The 9,782-nt window shown below is 42.5% G+C and overlaps 1 pseudogene; it reads left to right on the top strand.

Annotated features, from left to right (window-relative positions):
- Window positions 1-1,169: 1,169 nt before the first annotated feature.
- LOC118662080 lies at window positions 1,170-9,469 on the top strand (annotated as a pseudogene).
- The last annotated feature ends 313 nt before the right edge of the window (window positions 9,470-9,782 follow it).

The raw sequence follows: 9,782 nt of genomic DNA, 5'->3' as shown, positions 1-9,782 counted from the left end.
CACAGATATATAAAGGTGCTGATAACACCAAAGGTGCAACTTGCGTCAAAATATCACAGAATTCAAAATTTTAAGGATCTGTTGTTGCCACTTCATCTTCCATTATTAAATGCATAGGAATCACAAGGTGTATAACTGTGAGAATTTTGTGAATTAACAAACATCCAAAATGCAGAACTAATGGGGATGACATTTAGGCGTAGAGGCAGGGCTAAATTCAGGTTTTTAAAAGGTGGGTCAGCTGTTCCATGCAGATGTTGTTTTTATCTAGTGCTCAAATCATTTCATCATACAATCATGTTTCTTGAAGAGGCAGCAAACTTGAGGCTTGGGATATTTTCAGAAGAGGTAGTTCCTATGTGCAGATGCACATACGAATTACATGAAGCTGGGTCCACTCCCATGGTCTAAAACAGTGTTTCAAACTGGGTCCTGACCTATTCCTAGGCCCCAAAATCACCTTGTGAATCAAAACTGAATTTAATATCTTGAATTGTTACCAAGCCCATAGTCCTGTAAAATATTGTTCTATAGCCATGCTTTTCCACAGCAATATATCTGAGGTATTTCCCAAAGGCTATCCTGAAAATAAATGAACCTATTGTGTGACAGGTCAGAAAAACAAAAACAAAAAAAACCTGAATTTGAAATAATAGAAGAGAATAAAATACATAACATCATAGTCGTGCATTGTATGTTGAAAGAGGGAGCTTTATCAATGCGCGCGCGCGCGTGTGTGTGTGTGTGTGTGTGTGTTGGATTATGATACAAACTGTATTTTTTAGGGTGAGTCAATAAAATAGATTTGAAGGCTACTAAGCTAGATTACTATATGCAGATTTCCCACCCAATATAAGCTATTAATAAGAGGGAATTAATACAAACCTAATAGAAAATAATTTTCAATAAGTTTCATACACCTTGAAATTATTCACAACCTCTAAACCAGTTATTTCATCTTTGGATATCTACCTTAAGGAAATAATCCAAAATCTAGACAAAAAAATTTTTTTTACATAAAAATGTTCACTATACTGTTATTCATTTTACTGAAACCCAAAACAGCTTAAATGCTTAATAATATGGAAACAGCAACTAAATTTTAGAATATGAAAACTGGTTGAGTATTGTATCATCATTAAAAGCACATTTTCAGAGGATTTACAATGATGAAGGTAATGTTTATGATATAATATTAAATTTTAAAAGATTCCCTATACCCTATAATCGTAAGAATTGTAAAAACTTACTAGAATAAAAGATGTTAAAATACTGGCTTTCCGAGTGGCTGAGTTATGGATGATTTTCATTCTCTGCTTCTCTATATTTTTCAGGTTTTCTACAGTGCATGTGTGACATATCTGTTGTCTAGGGGGGAAAGGTGTTTCTTTCAAAAAACAGTTCCCTCTCCCCAGGAGAGTCAGTGTACTTTCGCATCAGTGAGTTAACAATGTCATCATTTGCTTTTTTACAAGGACTCCACCTCGAGTGACCCTCCCCCCAACCTCACCCCTGTTGGCCCAGAGACAGTAACATTTCCTTCTTTAAATGCATTTTCATGGTGTAAAATGACCTTCGAGATTCTGTGTCACATTCTTCCTGGATGATTAGCACAAAAGCAACAGCACCTGGGTCAGGGTTTCTGGTCTCTCGGGCAGCATGCCCACGGGTACCTTTGCTGTTCTCTAGAGCAGCATCTCAGTTTCCTGTCCTGCTACAGCAAATCTCTATAGCCTGGTGGCTTAAAGCAACTCAGACTATTATCTCACAGTCCTGGAGGTCAGGAATCCAAGATGGTTCTCCCTGGGCCAAAAGTCAAAGCATCACCTGGCCTGAGATCCAGCTGGACATTCTAGAGCAGGGGTGGGCAAACTTTTTGACTTGAGGGCCACAATGGGTTCTTAAACTGGACCGGAGGGCCGGAACAAAAGCATGGATGGAGTGTTTGTGTGAACTAATATAAATTCAAAGTAAACATCATTACATAAAAGGGTACGGTCTTTTTTTTTTTTAGTTTTATTTATTTCAAACGGGCCAGATCCGGCCTGCGGGCCGTAGTTTGCCCACGGCTGTTCTAGAGACTGTTCCCTGGCCTTTTCCAGCTTCTCGGAGCCGCTGCATTCGCGGTCTCTTTCTCTGTCTTCAAAGCCAGAAGCTTAGCATCTTCAGCCCTCTCTCTGCTTCCATTCTCACATCACCTTCTCTTGTCTGACTCTCTTGCCTCTGTCTTCATAAGGATCCTTGTGATGACAGTGGGCCCACCCAAATGATCCAGGATCCAGGATACCTCAATATCCTTAACACAATGTCATCTGCAAAGTCCCTTTGCCATGTAAGTAACATGGTCACAGGTTCTGGGTTTTAGGACATGGATATCTTTAGGGGGACCATTATTCTACCACCAGGTTTGACAGAACAGCCTGAAACGGGGAGTTCATCTCTCTTGCATACAAACAGAGCGGTCTGAAACTGCAGTGCCAGTTGGCCCTCCCAAATGTGTCCAGACCCCTGATTTTCCACTAGGGGGCAACATCCATTAGTAACGGGGTCTGTAACTCAGTGGTTGGCACTGGCCAAAGGTTCACCAACAGAAGAGATGGTTCCTAGCTTCTACAGCATCACAACATGCAGACAAGGTGCAAACACAGACCTAAGTAGATGCTAGAGGACCAGCGGTTGCTATCACGACTCCTTTCTATGCTAGTCTCCTAGGCGTTGTTATGCAGAAGGCAAATGAGCCAGAGAAGGGAGATTATGAGCTCAAAAAATTCAGAGGTTAACAACAATAATGAAAACCTTTTTAGCTACGCACAAGTTTGCTGAAAAAAAATTTTTAAACCAGAGATTATTCTAACTTGCTTTTTTTTATTTTAGAACTTTAAAAATTCCTACAGTAATTCCACATTGAAAAAAAAATTAGAAAATACAGTTAATTAAAAAGCTATGATAAAAATATTGTTTTTATGTCACATTCAAAGCTGAAACAACTAAGTGTCAGTTTTATTTTTGAAAACCCTTTTACAGAGTTGTGCATTTAGAACATTAAAATTCACTTAAACAACTAAATTAAACTTCAAAGCAGTAGGAACATTTGGTTATTAGTTTAACGATCCTCACACCTTCTGTTTGGGTTTATTTGCTTAAACTCAATAGAGTGCTATTTTTAAAAGATTAATTTCACTGAATTAATCAATTTGGAGTCACCGTTTTCTCCAGGCCCCTCCGCCCCGCAGCTTTGCTTCTGTAGCCTCCCGTGTTTCCCCACCTTCCTTCAGAGCTGATGAAATAAAATGCCAGCATTCACCAGCCAAGGGGCCTTTTCTTGTCATTCCTCACTGTGAGCAATAAAGTAAAGAAATCTGATTCTTTTCCGTCTGTCTCTTCATTTCCTTTCAGCTTTTTCTTCTCAAGATATTATCCTGCCTGAAATAGTCCAGCTTCCCCCATTGGCTGAATTTCTGCCCCATTGGCTGAATTTCTGCCCGTCCCCTCAAAGCTCAGCTTCAGCACTGCCTCTTCCCCGCAGCCTTGGGGAGCCACACAGGCCAGCACCGGCTCTTCCTGCTCTGAGCTTCTCCAGACTTGCTGAGCTACCCCAAGTCTGACACTTAATCACCAATGTTCTCGCCAAGCATCTTCAGGTAGCCTGGTGTTATTTTCCCCATCTTTTACGGCTAAGGGGCCTCAGCTCAGAGAGGTTAGGCCACTGTCCCAGAGTCACACAGGACACTCAGGAGCGGCGTGGACCCTCCAGCCAAGTCTCCAGACCCTTCCCCAGAGCCTGCGTCCCCACCCCATGCTGCCTCTTGTGTCATCATATTGCCCAAAGCAGGTCTCTTCGTGTGCGAATGGATTACCCTTTTAAATATGTGTATCTTTCCATCCTAGGCATTATAAACTGCTTGAAGGTGATCATATTGCTTCATGCAAAATACAGCAAACGTATATTGAGCTCCTACTCTTTGCCGGGTACTGTGTCAAGTGATGGAAATGGAAGGGTAAATTAAGACAATCCCTACCTTTAAAGTCCTTAGTCGGGTGCAGACAGAGCAGAGAAGTACACACAATGGCACCACATGTGAAAAGTGTCCTAATGCAGGACCAGGCAGGGGCGTCAGGCAGCCTGGGGTCAGGAGGGCCTCTCCAAAGGAAAAGTCCTCTATCTGAGACTGAAAGGCAAGGAAAGCAGTGGAAGGGGGATTCGCCATGAGCCAGGTGTCACCCAGGTGTCACCTCGTTCAGTCCTCCCAGCAACCCTAGCAAAGATGTGGGGAAGGCAGAGGATAGCAGAGAGTTATGATCCATTTACTGCTTCACCATCCACTATTAACACCCACAAAGTCCTGTGCAGCACTTCTTACGTGCTGGCGCTATTCCAAATACTTCACTTACGTTACTCATTGAATGGTCGCAACAACCTTTCAGGGTAAGTAATAGGATTGTCCTTATTTTACAAATCAGTAGAGTAGGCACAGAAAGGTTAAGTAACTTTTCCACAGTCACACAGAAACTGGATTTAAACCAGGTAGTCTAGCTCCAGAGTCTGTGCTCATAACTACCACACTATGCCAACTCTACCAGACTATTTTTTCATCCCTTGAATATTTATATTGGCAAAAGTAATGCATATTCTTACTAAAGATGCCAACAGTTAAAAACTGTGCAAAATGTCATTTTTTCCATACTTCACCTGATATAATCTCCAGTATTTTGGGTGAATTTTGAAGCTAGATATTATTATACCCATTTTACATGTGGGAAAAGTGCATCTTAGAAATGATAAGTAACTTGCCTGGGGTCACAGAGTTGAAATTCTGGGATTCAGAACTAAATCTTTCTAGCTCTACGCTCTGTGTGGGAACTGCCAAGCATACTGGGGAGCGTGGAGAGGAGCCCGAGCTGATGACCCGCATGTGCTCCGCAGGCACAATCAAGGCGGGCTGCCATGCCACGCTGACAAAACCCGCTCTTCTTGGTGATGCACAAGGAGGAGGGGACGTGATCCTACCGGGCTTTTCATGTTGGTGATGTGCAAGGGGGAGGGGACACGATCCTATTGGGCTTCTGGGGAGGTCATGAGAATGTGGAGACTGGAATGTCAGAAACCAGAATCTGGATCAAGGCAGTGGTAAGAATAGACAGACACTCATGATCTTAGTGGAATGGAGCAGTGGAAATGATGATAGTGAGGGGAGGCTCTCCAGAAGGAAAGCTTGGACAGAGCTCTGTAAGATGAGGAAGGGACACGCATCCCAGTGAGAGGGAACAGCATGCACAAAGCCGTCAGAAGGAAGGGCGCAGGATGCTCGCAGGGAGCTGTTGGTAAGAATGTGAAATAATAGTCTTTTGAAAGGCAATTTGGCAGTTGGTGTAAGAATGTTCAATGCTCATATCTTCAACCCAGTAACCCTCTTTCAGGTTTCCATCACAGAGAAACTACCTGCACGTGGGCACAGTAACCCATTGAAGACAGCAGTGTTAAAACAAAACTCTGGAAACAGCCTAAGTGCCCATGTACGAGGAAATGGTGAAATAAAGAATAGAACATCATCTTACAAAACACCAGACAGCGATTAAAAGGGATGAAGTAGACATACATAAGTAGCTTGGAAATAGCTAGAAGACATAGTGGTCAAAGAGAAAAAGAAGATTATTGGCAAGTCTGTTCCAAAAGTATCCCGGATTCCATCACCCTCTAGTTTGGCCCCTAGCATTGGCAAACAAGGTTAATCCTTCCTTGGCATGGGGCATGCTGCTTTCAGAAAACTAAAGTGAAGGTTCTTTCTGAGGACACTTCACTGCACTCATGACTGGTCAGACTGAGGAAATAGTCCATTGAAATATACGTTAGGGGCACCTGACATTGTATTGATTTTCTGTTAATAAATCTGGATGTCCCTCGAGGCACCAAGGTAAGCTTGATTAACGTTCTCTTTCAAATGATCCCCGAGTGGTAGCTTTCTTGCCTGTAATTCAAAGTCTAATGCAGCTCCTTGTCAAACGGTTGCCAGGAGATAGAAGAGCCACCTCCCCATCCCCCCTGCCATGGCAACATGCCATTACTTCCTAATCCATCTTCTTTCTGCGGAAGTCTGGATTTCTGAGAGTGGGGTGCAACCCATGATTAGCTAATCTGGCAGAGAGAAAGGAACCTTCTAACCTTCCTCTGCGCAGAGACCCCCTTATGTGGTCTATGATCTTGCCCTGTAGCTGCCATCATTCTTTTTCATTCTCTCAAGGCTTCAGTGAGACACTTCTGGAAGCAGAAATAAACTTTGAACCCTTAAAAGTACAATATCTCAACCTGGCCGGGTGGCTCAGTTGGTTGGAACATTGTACTGTACACTAAAAGGTCACAGGTTTGATTTCTGGTCAGAGCACATGCCCGGGTTGTGGGCTCGATTCCTAGTGTGGGGCATGCAGGAGGCAGCCGATCAATGATTCTCTCTCATCATTGATATTTCTATCTCTCTCTCTCCTTCTCCCTTCCTCTCGGAAATCAATAAAATATATTTTAAAAAAAATAAAAAGAGATATCATCAAAATTATTTCCAGTTTATTAAAAAGTCAGATGTCCAGGCTCTGACTCAGAAATTCTGATTCAGTAGTCCTGGAGTGGGATCAGGCATTCCCATTTTTTGAAAACTTCCCAGTAAGTCTGATGTCATGTGAAATGTGATGAATATGTAAGTGCTCTTTTGTGTTCTTTTTCCTTTTTAACAAAGAAGGAATGCTTGTTGCATACACATCTAGTACTTGTAATCTTGTGTCCATAAGTCTAAAGAAAGATAAAATGCCATAAGGAAAGATGAAAAGGAAAGAGCACCTTCCTATGCTCTGACTGCATTTCTAGAGTGACTGATCACAATGGCTTGAGCGTGGTCCCGACACACCAAGGCCATGGGTTCGATCCCCACCAGGGCACATACAAGAATCAACCAATAAATGCATAAATAAGTGTCACAACAAATCAATGTTTCTCTCTCTCCTACCCCATTCCTCTTTCTCTAAAATCAGTTTTTAAAAAGATATGCATTGAGTTGATTCTTCATCCTCGTGCTGTGTTGCTGCAGAGCCTTTGTGGACCCGTGCAGGAGGAGGAAGTGGAGATGTTTGCCTTCCAGGCAGAATTGCCCAGTTGATGTCACTGATCATCAATACTTTCTACTCATGCCGAAACCGGTTTGGCTCAGTGGATAGAGCGTCGGCCTGCGGACTGAAGGGTCCCAGGTTCGATTCCGGTCAAGGGCATGTACCTGGGTTGCGGGCACATCCCCAGTGGGAGATGTGCAGGAGGCAGCTGATCGATGTTTCTCTCTCATCGATGTTTCTAACTCTCTATCTCTCTCCCTTCCTCTCTGTAAAAGATCAATAAAATATATTTTTAAAAAAAATACTTTCTACTCAAATAAAGAGATCTTTCTGGGGAGTTTATTTCAAACTCATCAGATGCTCTGGACAAGATCAGTTTGACAGATCTCAGGAAACTAGACTCTGGGAAAGAGTTACACATTAATCTCATTCCAAACAAGCAAGACTGAACCCTCGCTATTGTGGATTCTAGAATTGGAATGACCAAGGCCTATTTGATCAATAACCTGGGTACTAACACTGAGTCCGGGACCAAAGCATTCATGGAAGCTTTGCAGGCTGGTGTAGATATCTCTCTGATTGGCCAGTTTGGTGTCGGGATCTATTCAGCCTATTTGGTTGCTGAGAAAATGACTGTGATCACCAAACACAACGATGATGAACAATATGCCTGGGAGTCATCTGCAGGAGGATCCTTCACAGTTAGGACTGACTTAGGGGAACCCATAGGTTATGGAACAAAGGTTATTCTGCACCTGAAAGAGGACCAGATGGAATACTTGAAAGAGGAGAGATGGATCAAAAAGATTGTGCAGAAACACTCTCAATTTATTGGCTATCTCATTACTCTTTTTGTGGAAAAGGAACATGATAAAGAAGTCAGTGATGATGAGGCTGAAGAAAAGGAAGAGGAAGAGGGAGAGGAAGAAAAAGAAGAAAGGAGTCCAAAGACAAGCCTGAAATTGAAGATGTTGATGAAGAGGAAGAAGAAAAGAAGGATGGTGACAAGAAGAAAAAGAAGATCAAAGAGAAGTACATCGGTCGAGAAGAACTGAACAAAACAAAGCCAATTTGGATGAGAAATCCTGATGACATTACTAATGAAGAATATGGGGAATTCTACAAGAGCCTGACTAATGATTGGGAGGATCACTTGGCAGTGAAGCATTTTTCCGTTGAAGGACAGTTGGAATTCAGAGCCCTTCTTTTTGTCCCAAGACGTGCTCCCTTCGACCTGTTTGAAAACAGAAAGAAAAAGAACAACATTAAGTTGTATGTTTGCAGAGTTTTCATCATGGATAACTGTGAGGAGCTGATCCTTGAATATCTGAATTAGAGGTGTAGTGGACTCTGAGGACCTCCCTCTAAATATTTCCAGGGAGTTGTTGCAACAAAGGAAAATTTTGAAAGTTAACAGAAAGAATTTGGTCAAAAAATGCTTAGAACTCTTCACTGAACTGGCAGAAGATAAGGAGAACAATAAAAAATTTTGTGAGCAGGTCTCTAAAAATATTAAGCTCAGAATTCATGAAGATTCTCAAAATTGGAAGAAGCTCTCAGAGCTGTTAAGATACTACACATCTGCTTCTGGTGGTGACATGGCCTCCCTCAAGGACTACTGCACCAAAATGAAGGAGAACCAGAAGCATATCTACTACATCACAGGTGAGACCAAGGACCAGGTCGCTAACTCAGCCTTCATAGAGTATTTTCTGAAGCACGGCCTAGAAGTGATCTATATGATTGAGCCTATTGATGAGTACTGTGTGCAGCAGCTGAAGCAGTTTAAGGGGAAGACTTTGGTGTTAGTCACCAAGGAGGGCTTGGGACTTCCAGAAGATGAAGAAGAGAAATAGAAACAGGAAGAGAATAAAACCAAGTTTGAAAACCTGTGCAAAATCATGAAGGACATCTTAGAGAAAAAAGTAGAAAAGGTGGTCATATCAAACCAATTGGTGACATCCCCATGCTGCATTGTCACAAGCACATATGGCTGGACAGCAAACATGGAGAGAATCATGAAGGCTCAAGCCCTGAGAGACAACGCAACAATGGGTTACATGGCAGCAAAGAAACACCTGAGATAAAACCAGACCATTCCATCATCGAGACCTTAAGGCAAAAGACGGAGGCAGACAAGAATGACAAGTCTGTGAAGGATCTGGTCATCCTACTCTATGAGACTGCGCTCCTGTCCTCTGGCTTCAGTCTGGAAGACCCCCAGACACACGCTAACAGGATCTACAGGATGATCAAACTTGATCTTGGTATCGATGAAGATGACCCCACTGCTGATGAGAGCAGTGCTGCTGTGACTGAAGAGATGCTGTCCCTGGAAGGAGACGACGACACCTCACGCATGGAGGAAGTAGACTAAGCTCACCTGGAGAACACCTGCACACGTGTTCAATACTTTACCTTCGTTCTCTTGGGTAATATGTTTTCAAGGACTTTTTTCTTTATTTTTGTTAACATTTTTAAAATATGTTTGGCATGGCAACTACTTAAAGGGAAGACCAGGTGTATGAGACTGTGATGCGTCAGGCACTGAAGCCAAGCTCCTTCTTCTTTCCTAGTTCCATGTTGGCCTGTTTTAACAGAATGGGGTTATGTCTGTTGTAAGATACGTGTAGCCTAATGTTTGTTAGCTTTGTGGTCTGAAGTGTTTTCTCTCAAGCAGATTCCCAAGT

Source organism: Myotis myotis, unplaced genomic scaffold (assembly GCF_014108235.1).
Source record: "Myotis myotis isolate mMyoMyo1 unplaced genomic scaffold, mMyoMyo1.p scaffold_m19_p_8, whole genome shotgun sequence".
Lineage (NCBI taxonomy): Eukaryota > Metazoa > Chordata > Mammalia > Chiroptera > Vespertilionidae > Myotis > Myotis myotis.
The sequence above is the reverse complement of the archived record's forward strand: the minus strand, read 5'-3'. Positions and strand labels throughout refer to the sequence as shown.